Consider the following 9,059-nt stretch of genomic DNA (forward strand, 5'->3'; position numbering starts at 1 on the left):
ATAAAGTAACTTACATTCCAGTGTGCTCTTTGGGTTTGAAATGATGCCACTGGAGAAGAGGCATGGATTAATTGCTTGCACATAGCATATACTGCAAATCCGAGGTTTTGAGGGTTAGCCTTCCCTTGATCCTGTTTACTTTTCTTCCAGAAATATGAATTGCTCTAACCTATCATCTGGTGAATGTTTTAATTATTTAATATTTTGGTTGGTAAGGAAAGTTGTTTGTTTTGGACTCATGGAATAACTGGTACAAAATGCAAAATAAGTTATATGATCTTTTTTATTGGGTAGCTAGCTACCAGAAAAGACTAAAACGTCTTTTGCAAGAATAACTGTCCTGTCTGTTTAGATAGATGACAATTTGGGATCTTTCTGTTTTGTTCCAATTATTGTTACTGTTGGGTTTCTGATGCAATTTCACTTCCTGTTGTCATGAGTTAATTAAATGTTTGTATATAAGAACATAAGAGAAGCCATGTTGGATCAGGCCAACGGCCCATCAAGTCCAACACTCTGTGTCACACAGTGGCAAAAAATTTTATATACACACATACACTGTGGCTAATAGCCACTGATGGACCTGTGCTCCATATTTTTATCTAAACCCTTCTTGAAGGTGGCTATACTTGTGGCCGCCACCACCTCCTGTGGCAGTAAATTCCACATGTTAATCACCCTTTGGGTGAAGAAGTACTTCCTTTTATCCGTTTTAACCTGTCTGCTCAGCAATTTCATCGAATGCCCACGAGTTCTTGTATTGTGAGAAAGGGAGAAAAGTACTTCTTTCTCTACTTTCTCCATCCCATGCATTATCTTGTAAACCTCTATAATGTCACCCCGCAGTCGACGTTTCTCCAAGCTAAAGAGTCCCAAGCGTTTCAACCTTTCTTCATAGGGAAAGTGCTCCAGCCCTTTAATCATTCTAGTTGCCCTTCTCTGGACTTTCTCCAATGCTATAATATCCTTTTTGAGGTGCGGCGACCAGAACTGCACACAGTACTCCAAATGAGACCTCACCATCGATTTATAGAGGGGCATTATGATACTGGCTGATTTGTTTTCAATTCCCTTCCTAATAATTCCCAACATGGCGTTGGCCTTTTTTTATTGCGAACGCACACTGTCTTGACATTTTCAGTGAGTTATCTACCACGACCCCAAGATCTCTCTCTTGGTCAGTCTCTGCCAGTTCACACCCCATCAACTTGTATTTGTAGCTGGGATTCTTGGCCCCAATGTGCATTACTTTGCACTTGGCCACATTGAACCGCATCTGCCACGTTGACGCCCACTCACCCAGCCTCAACATATCCCTTTGGAGTTCCTCACAATCCTCTCTGGTTCTCACCACCCTGAACAATTTAGTGTCATCCGCAAACTTGGCCACTTCATATGCACGCTGATGTTTAGCCAGTGAGTACGTAGAGCCAATGAGAATGTTTGCACGTACTTCCCGCCAAGGCTAGGTGTCAATATGCATAGTGACCATTGAGGGAGAGCCCTAATAGGCTAATCCATATATTTGGGTGGTGGTCTGAGGGAAACCATTTGGTAAGTTTTATTGCCCTTTGTGTTAAGCCCTTAGATCTCCATGCAGTAGAAGTTAGGACTCCTGAGAGTCGAGATGTAGCCTAGAAGTTAGAAAGGATATTGAATTCTTCTTTGTTTTCTAGAAATCCCAGTCAACCCTTTCCTCATTAGTAAACTACTTTGATTCTTAAGCTAAACCGTGTGCCTGGCTGCTTTTGTGGTTCTCTCCACGTTACTCTGCTAAAGGTATATGAAAACCCCAACAGTTACTCATCCTGTATTATCCTTGTGTACTCATACAAAAAGAAGAAGAATTGGATTTATACCCCACCCTTCTCTTGAAGTCTCAGAACAGCTTACAATCTCCTTCCCTTCCTCTCCTTACAACAGGGAAGGAGGGGGGTGGGGCTGAGAGAGCTCTGAGAGAACTGCTCTTAAGAGAACAGCTCTGAGAAGAATGCCATAACCAACCTGCAAAATAATCCAGATATTATAATAAAATAAGCTGACAAGGGAGCAGCCATTGTCATAATGGACTAAACAAACTATATGCAAGAAGCTGTGACCATTTTCAAACACCAGTTTCTACAGGCTTCTGTCCTCAGACATCACACATGAACACCAGTGAGAACTCAACAAAATCATGAAGAAATTGCCAACACACATACAGAAACAAATATTTATGGATACACCCCAAGAACCTTGACTGGGCACTTTCTACCTCCTGGCAACCCTGGATGTCCCATTGTCTCAAGCATAAGCACAATCACTGTAGGTGTATCAGGATATATGGACTCCATCCTGAGACCATACATTATTAATACCCCCAGCTCTGTCTGTGATACCACAGACTTCCTGAGAAAACTGCTGTTCATTGACTGTCTCTCTCCAAAAACAGCCACCTGAGACTCTGTATACCAACTCCCCTGTGTCATTTCCGACTGGAGTGAAGTCACATCACAGTGTTTTCATGGCAGACTTTTTGTTACAGGGTGGATTGCCATTGCCATCCCCAGTCATCTACACTTTACCCCCAGCAAGCTGGGTACTAATTTTACTGACCTCAGAAGGATGGAAGGCTGAGTCAACCTTGAGCTGGCTACCTGAATCCTGCTTCTGTCAGGATTGAACTCAGATCGTGAGCAGAGCTTGAACTGCAGTACTCCAGTTTAACACTCTGTACCACAGGGCTCCTTGAATTATTTTACACAAGAAATAAACTTCCTGGACACCACTATATAGATATAGAAAGGACACATAAGTACCACATTATACCAGAAACTGACAGATTGGCAAACATATCTACATGCCTCCAGCTACCACCCCAATTGCCTCAAACAATCTGTTGTCTATAGCCAAGCCTTATGCTATAGTCACATCCTCCTGATATGAAGAGAAAGATGATTGGAAAGTGCAGAATGATACCCAGGGACAACTTGCTGCAAGACAAGCCCAAAGAAAATGACAACAGAACACCACTGTGGTCACATACAGCTCACAACTCAAGCCAGTTCAATGTATTATTAGCAACCTCCAACCCATACTGGATAGTGACACTTCCCTCACACAGGCACTGTGGGGGCCAACCTTTTCTTGCTTACATACAGCCTCCTAACTTAAAACAACTTCTCACCTACAATGGTAAACTACTTAACAGTAACACGGGCTCTTGTACCAAGACCTGAAACAAACCAAGATGCCAAATTAGCTCTCAAAGAGATCCTAGCTATACCATCAGTGGACCCAGCAGCATCAGCCATACCATCTCAGGTTCATACCTTTGCTCATCCTCTAATGTGATTTATGCCATCACATGGCAACAATGCCCTTCCACCCTCTACATTGGACAAACAGGTCAGTCCCTATGACAAAGAATATATGAACATAAGTCTGACATTGGAAACCACAACATTCAAAACCCATTTGGGGAACATTTTAACCTTCCAGGATGTTCAGTTGCTAACCTAAGAGAAGCAGCTCTCTTATAAAGGAATTTCAAGGACAAAATTAGAAAGAGAGACTGCTGGATGGCAACTGATAAGGAAGTTCAATACAATGCTTCCTCCTGGACTGAACTGAGACCTAGGTTTCCTGTATCATTACCCATGCTGGTTTCTCCACGTCTACTCCCTGCATATCACACCTAATCCAATCATGCCTGCTATTGTCATTTGCCTGCTATTGTCATTAGGAATTTGGAATTACTCCAGTCTCTAAGATATAAGGACAGATGGATGCACATTCTAACTATATCTGGATAAGTGAACAATGACGCGTGAAAACTCATATTCTGTCACATTTTCTGGCACATACTCTGTCTTCAAGGTGATACTAGACTCTTGCTCTCTTCTACTGCTACAGACTAGCCCATCTTGATCTATTAAGATTAAGGTTCAGGTTTTAGATGTGAATAAAAACTGACCCTGAATTCTTTCAAGGTTTAAAAGCTGTCTGTGATATGGTTCAACCATCTCCCCAGGTTTGTTTGTTTTTAAAGAAAGGGTCAGTACTATTCCTCCTTCAATTTATTGCCTTTAGGATGAAATTTGCAAGTAAATTTGGAGTGTTACTAATGATCCCTGCACTTCAAGAGCTCCAAGCAACATCAGCAATTCTTCAAGACAGTCTATCATCGATACCTGAAGACACTTTGGACTGCAGGAGCAAGATAGATTGTCAGACCTGAGTAAATGGAAGTCGAGTATGTATTGAAGTCAGACTCACTAAGGACGGAAGAATCAAAATCATCAAAGCTTGGTGCATAATGGCTCAAGACAAGAGGTCTAGCAAATATTGTTCTGATATCATTGTAACCACAAGGGCTTCTCGGATATGGTTCTCGAAGACGTTTAAATTAGCAAAGAGTGCTTGTCATTAATCTTTTATAATGGCTTCTGGGAGCCACAGTTCATTTAAACATTTTACATTTTTATTACTTATGTATGCAGGGCAGCAATTAAAGCTGTCGTGGTCACATAATGAAGACTAATGAAACCAAGAGTATAGGAGGTTTTCATTTGCTGTCAATCTAAATAAGCTGTCTCCGCCCAAAGTGCATGTGCGTACTCGTATTTCTTTGGAGACACATCACAGCATAAAATAAACAAATCAATGAACTTTGCCCACCAAACACACAAGGATATTGATAACTGAACCCATCACATCATAATAATTGTCAGAACTGTAGATCAGCTATAGTGGAATAAATGCTCCCCCAATGAAATTATAAACAATACTTTATACTGATCTAATTTCAGATGAAGGTTACAACTGTTTCAGATAATGATTATAAAAATGACCAGACAATATTACACAAAAGGAAATAAGTCAAAGAACAGGGCCCCAGTTGGGCATATGGAAATATCTTTGTTGCCTTAACTGTTTCTCAGATGCAGCCAGGTGTAATGTCTCCTCCCAACCCCAAACATTTATGTCTCAAACCTGTATAAGTTTTCAGTTCTATTCTGCTACATTGAAGATCTATTGTGCAGCCTCATCTGGAATACTATGTGCAGGTCTGGTTATGATATCTCCAAAAGGGCATTGTAGAGCTGGAAAAAGATGAGAAAGAAGAGTTGTTGTTTTTACCCTACTTTTCTCTACCCAAAGGAGTCTCAAAGTGGCTTACAATCACCTTCCCTTCCTCCCCCCACAACAGTTACCTTGTGAGGTATGTGGGGCTGAGAGAGTTCTGAGAGAACTGTGGCTGACCTAAGGTGTTGCTCCAGCCCTTTATCTGGAGCTTTTTTAATCCCCTCCTCACTTTCCCCAGGCACTTCCCACCCCCCAAAAAATGTCCTAGCTACGGGCCTGGATATAGTCAGCTTTAAAGGAGGATTAGATTCTTATGTATACCAATGACTATCAGCCATGGTGACTGAAGGACATTTTTTCATTCAGAGGGAATATAAATCCCAGAGCCAGGAAGCAACATCTGAGGAAAGTCTTGGCTTCTAGACCCTCTTGTTAGCCTTCCAGAATAACTGCTTGGCAACTGTGGGCAAGTCTATATCTGTGGCTATCACTACACACTTTGTCAGTGGATCCACACTGTAGTAACTCATTGAGATAGGATGCTGGACTGGATGGCCCATGATTCTGATCCAACAGGGCTCTTATGTTCCTGAAAACCTTTCTCTCACATTCTGAAGAATACTAAGAACTAGGTTAAATTGACTTTCTCTATTTACACATTTTCCAACTGTAATTAATCTGAGAAACAGAGAATGCATGTAAAGTCAGGTTCATGGATGAACGGGGATTTGGTCTTGGGTTTGGGGTTGGATTTCCAAATCTAACACATTTATTCACTGGCTTCCACTTTGAATTCATTCACAATGTCCCCCTTACACATTTTGCATAATATCAGTGTCCTTCAGAAACAATCCCCAGCCGTGCTGGAGATGCTTTTCTGTGACATCTTCTCATGCAGCTGGAGCAGCCTGTCCATGATGAAACCATGTGGGCAGGACCAAAAATGTTTCACTCTTTCTCCAAATGGGAGTCGCCCATACTATTGATCCTGACTCCAACTTTGGGCATCTTGTCTCCCAGTCATGCAAAAGCACATCATGGAGAAGTGACTCCTATGCATCTGTAGTTGCATCTGAAGAAGGGTAGCCACCCTCCAGGTGGCACCTGGAGATATCCTGCTGTTAGAATTGTCCTCCAAACAACCAAGATCCATACATCTGGAAAAAAATGGCTGCTTTGGAGGGTGGAGTCTATGGCATTATACCCTGCTGAGCCCAGCCCTGTCCATGATCCACCCCCAAAATATCCAGATCTTTCCCAACCCAGAGCTGGCAACCCTTAATGGGGTTTCATAGTTATTCTAGATTCATGAGGAAAGGGTGACATTGAAGCACAGTTCAGGGTACCTGGAAGGAAAAACCTGTAGCTCTCTGTCAGCTTTTGCATTTTTCCTTGTCACTTCACTCAGCTTGTTTGTTGTTTGCACTATTTCTTGGCCTTCATTTCTCCTCATACAGGGTAGATAATAACATAAAACCAACCACAACAATAATAAACATAGCATTTTAAAACAGTTTTAATTAAGAACAATGTATCACAATAAAAAGAGAGTCTGTGGCAGCCAGCTAGGCATAAAAAAACTCCAAAACTATTTAATCTCAAGAATAAAACTGCAAAGCCCTCATATAGTTCAGTCTTATAGCTTTGCTGGAAGATCAGCCAGATCAGCTCCCTGGGGCTGTTCCCAAAGAGTGGGGAACAACTGAGAAGGGCTTAGGGTAACCAGGTCCCCTGTGGTCACCAGCAGGGGATGGGGGGATAAAGTAGCCAGCTCCAGGCTGGGAAACAGGTTGGAGATTTGGGAGTGAAATCTGGGGAAGACAGGGACCTCAGTAGGGCATAATGCCATAGAGTCCACCCTCCAAAGCATCCATTTTTTCCAAGGGAACATCTCCATAGCCTGAAGATGAGATGCAATTCCAGGTGGTGGTTGAGAGAGCCTTGGCAATAGAGATGAAGAACTGTCCTACTGCAGAAGAACATTTAGGGAGAGATTATTACATTTGGACAAGGGAAAACACTCAATGTCCCCTCTAAGCCATGGAGTTTTGTGAGCAAAAATTCTATTTTGTGCGCTACCGGTATTAAAGTTGTGAGCAAGCCATTTGGCTACTGCTAAATTAATTTTCTCTGGGACCATCCATCTTTGAGCTGAAACAAAAATGAGTGAGCCGGAGACTAAAAAACTGTGAGCTAGCTCACATTCAGCTTAGAGGGAACACTGCACCTGGGAAAGGCAGTCTTCCAGGGAAATTTTATAGAAGGTCTGGGAAACACCCAAAGGAGGCAGAATGGAAGAAGAATTTCTCAAAGAGATTTTAATTAAATAGCCAAATTCACTATGAAATAGGGTTGCTAACTTCCAGGTGAGGCCCAGAGTTCTCCCAGAATTACAACTGATCTCCAGACTACAGAGATTAATTTCTCTGGAGGAAATGGCATTTTTGGAGGACAGACTCTAGGGCATCACATCCCCGCGGGACTCCCTCCCCTACATTCTGCCTGCTCCTGGCACCACCAGGAATTTCCCAAGTCAGAGTTGGCAAATCTACAATGGAGAGAGGAAGGTCAGGCTGTGTTTGGGTACTTGTGTGATACATGAAACAGTAGCATGGTAAGACGATGCTGGACAGGTTTATTCTCTCTCTTTCTCTCTTCTATGTGGCACTTCTTTTAAGTATTTTTGGATTTTTGTGTGCGTGTCTACACCTGGAAGTGATAGTGACCTCTAGTGACTGACCCCTACTGGGGGCCTAGAGGATATTCAGAGAGGTAGCTGAATAAAGCCTGCCCCTGTCCTTGCGAATCCTGGTATTTCAAGGTGGTCTCCCATCCAAGTATTTGCCAGAGTCGACCTTGCTCAACTTCCGATGAGATTGGGCTTGCCTGAGCTACCCAGGAACTGTCCTCTGAGGCACTTCTGAAAGGCACTGACATCACACCACTGAAGGAGGCTGGCACAGTGAGGAGGAATGTAACACAGCCCAGGCCTTATTGTACCCCTCAGTATCTTTCTGAGCTACAGCCCTCAGATGAATGTCTGTTCTTTGAGTTTGTTTTAAATAGCCACTTTGAGTATGTGATGATAAGTTGGGGTATACATATTTTAGATAAATAAATAACAAAAATTGTGAGTCGTTTGAGCTGAGATTTTCTTGGAGTTTTTCCCTTTGTTTGGACACTTTCAGCTCAGATGCCTTACATGGAAATTAATAACAGTAAGATAACTGCCCAAGGCTGTTCTCGTTCTCTCTCTCTCTCTCTCTCTCTCTCTCTCTCTCTCTCTCTCTCTCTCTCTCTGTGTTTGTGTGTTGTATGTGTGTAAAGCTCTTTTAAGTTGCAGCTGACGTATAGTATAGGGTTTTCAAGACAAGTGATTAATAGAGGTGGGTTGCCGTTGACTTCCTCTGCAAAATCTACCTTGGTGGTCTCCCATCCAAATACTAACCCTGCTTAGCTTCCAAAATCTGATGAGCTCAGGCCATACTATAGTGTTCTACAACCCCAATAATTTCTGTTCTGGGGGGGACACAATTTTGTTGGATACCTTCTAAAGGTGAGAATTTCTCATTTTGAGGAGCGCAATGAGATAACAACATCTTGATGCTTACGTTTTCTGAACCACTCTGAAGTAAAGAGTTTTGGAGGGAAGATGGGGATTAGTCATCCCACTGTGAAGTCTGATCCTTCAGAGAGATGATCTGTACTTCAGAAATGTTGTGTTTTGACCAAAGTCCTAATTTTCAAATATTTTACTGTCTCATGGTAACATTAAGAAGGATTTGGGCTTTTTAAAAGTTGACTGTTGCACTTTTGAGGGCACTTGTAAGTAGGTCAAAGGGAACACACACTGTATCTACTGCTGTAACTGAACCAATAGTTGTTACATTTAATTTACATCTGTGCTAGTTTCACATTTCACTTTTCCTCTACTTCATCTTTGTTTCCTTTTCTGCCTTTCAGAGAGCTATTTAAAAAAACCCTACCACCCA

The sequence above is a fragment of the Heteronotia binoei genome, chromosome 7 (genome assembly GCF_032191835.1).
Source record: "Heteronotia binoei isolate CCM8104 ecotype False Entrance Well chromosome 7, APGP_CSIRO_Hbin_v1, whole genome shotgun sequence".
Classification (NCBI taxonomy): Eukaryota; Metazoa; Chordata; class Lepidosauria; order Squamata; family Gekkonidae; genus Heteronotia; species Heteronotia binoei.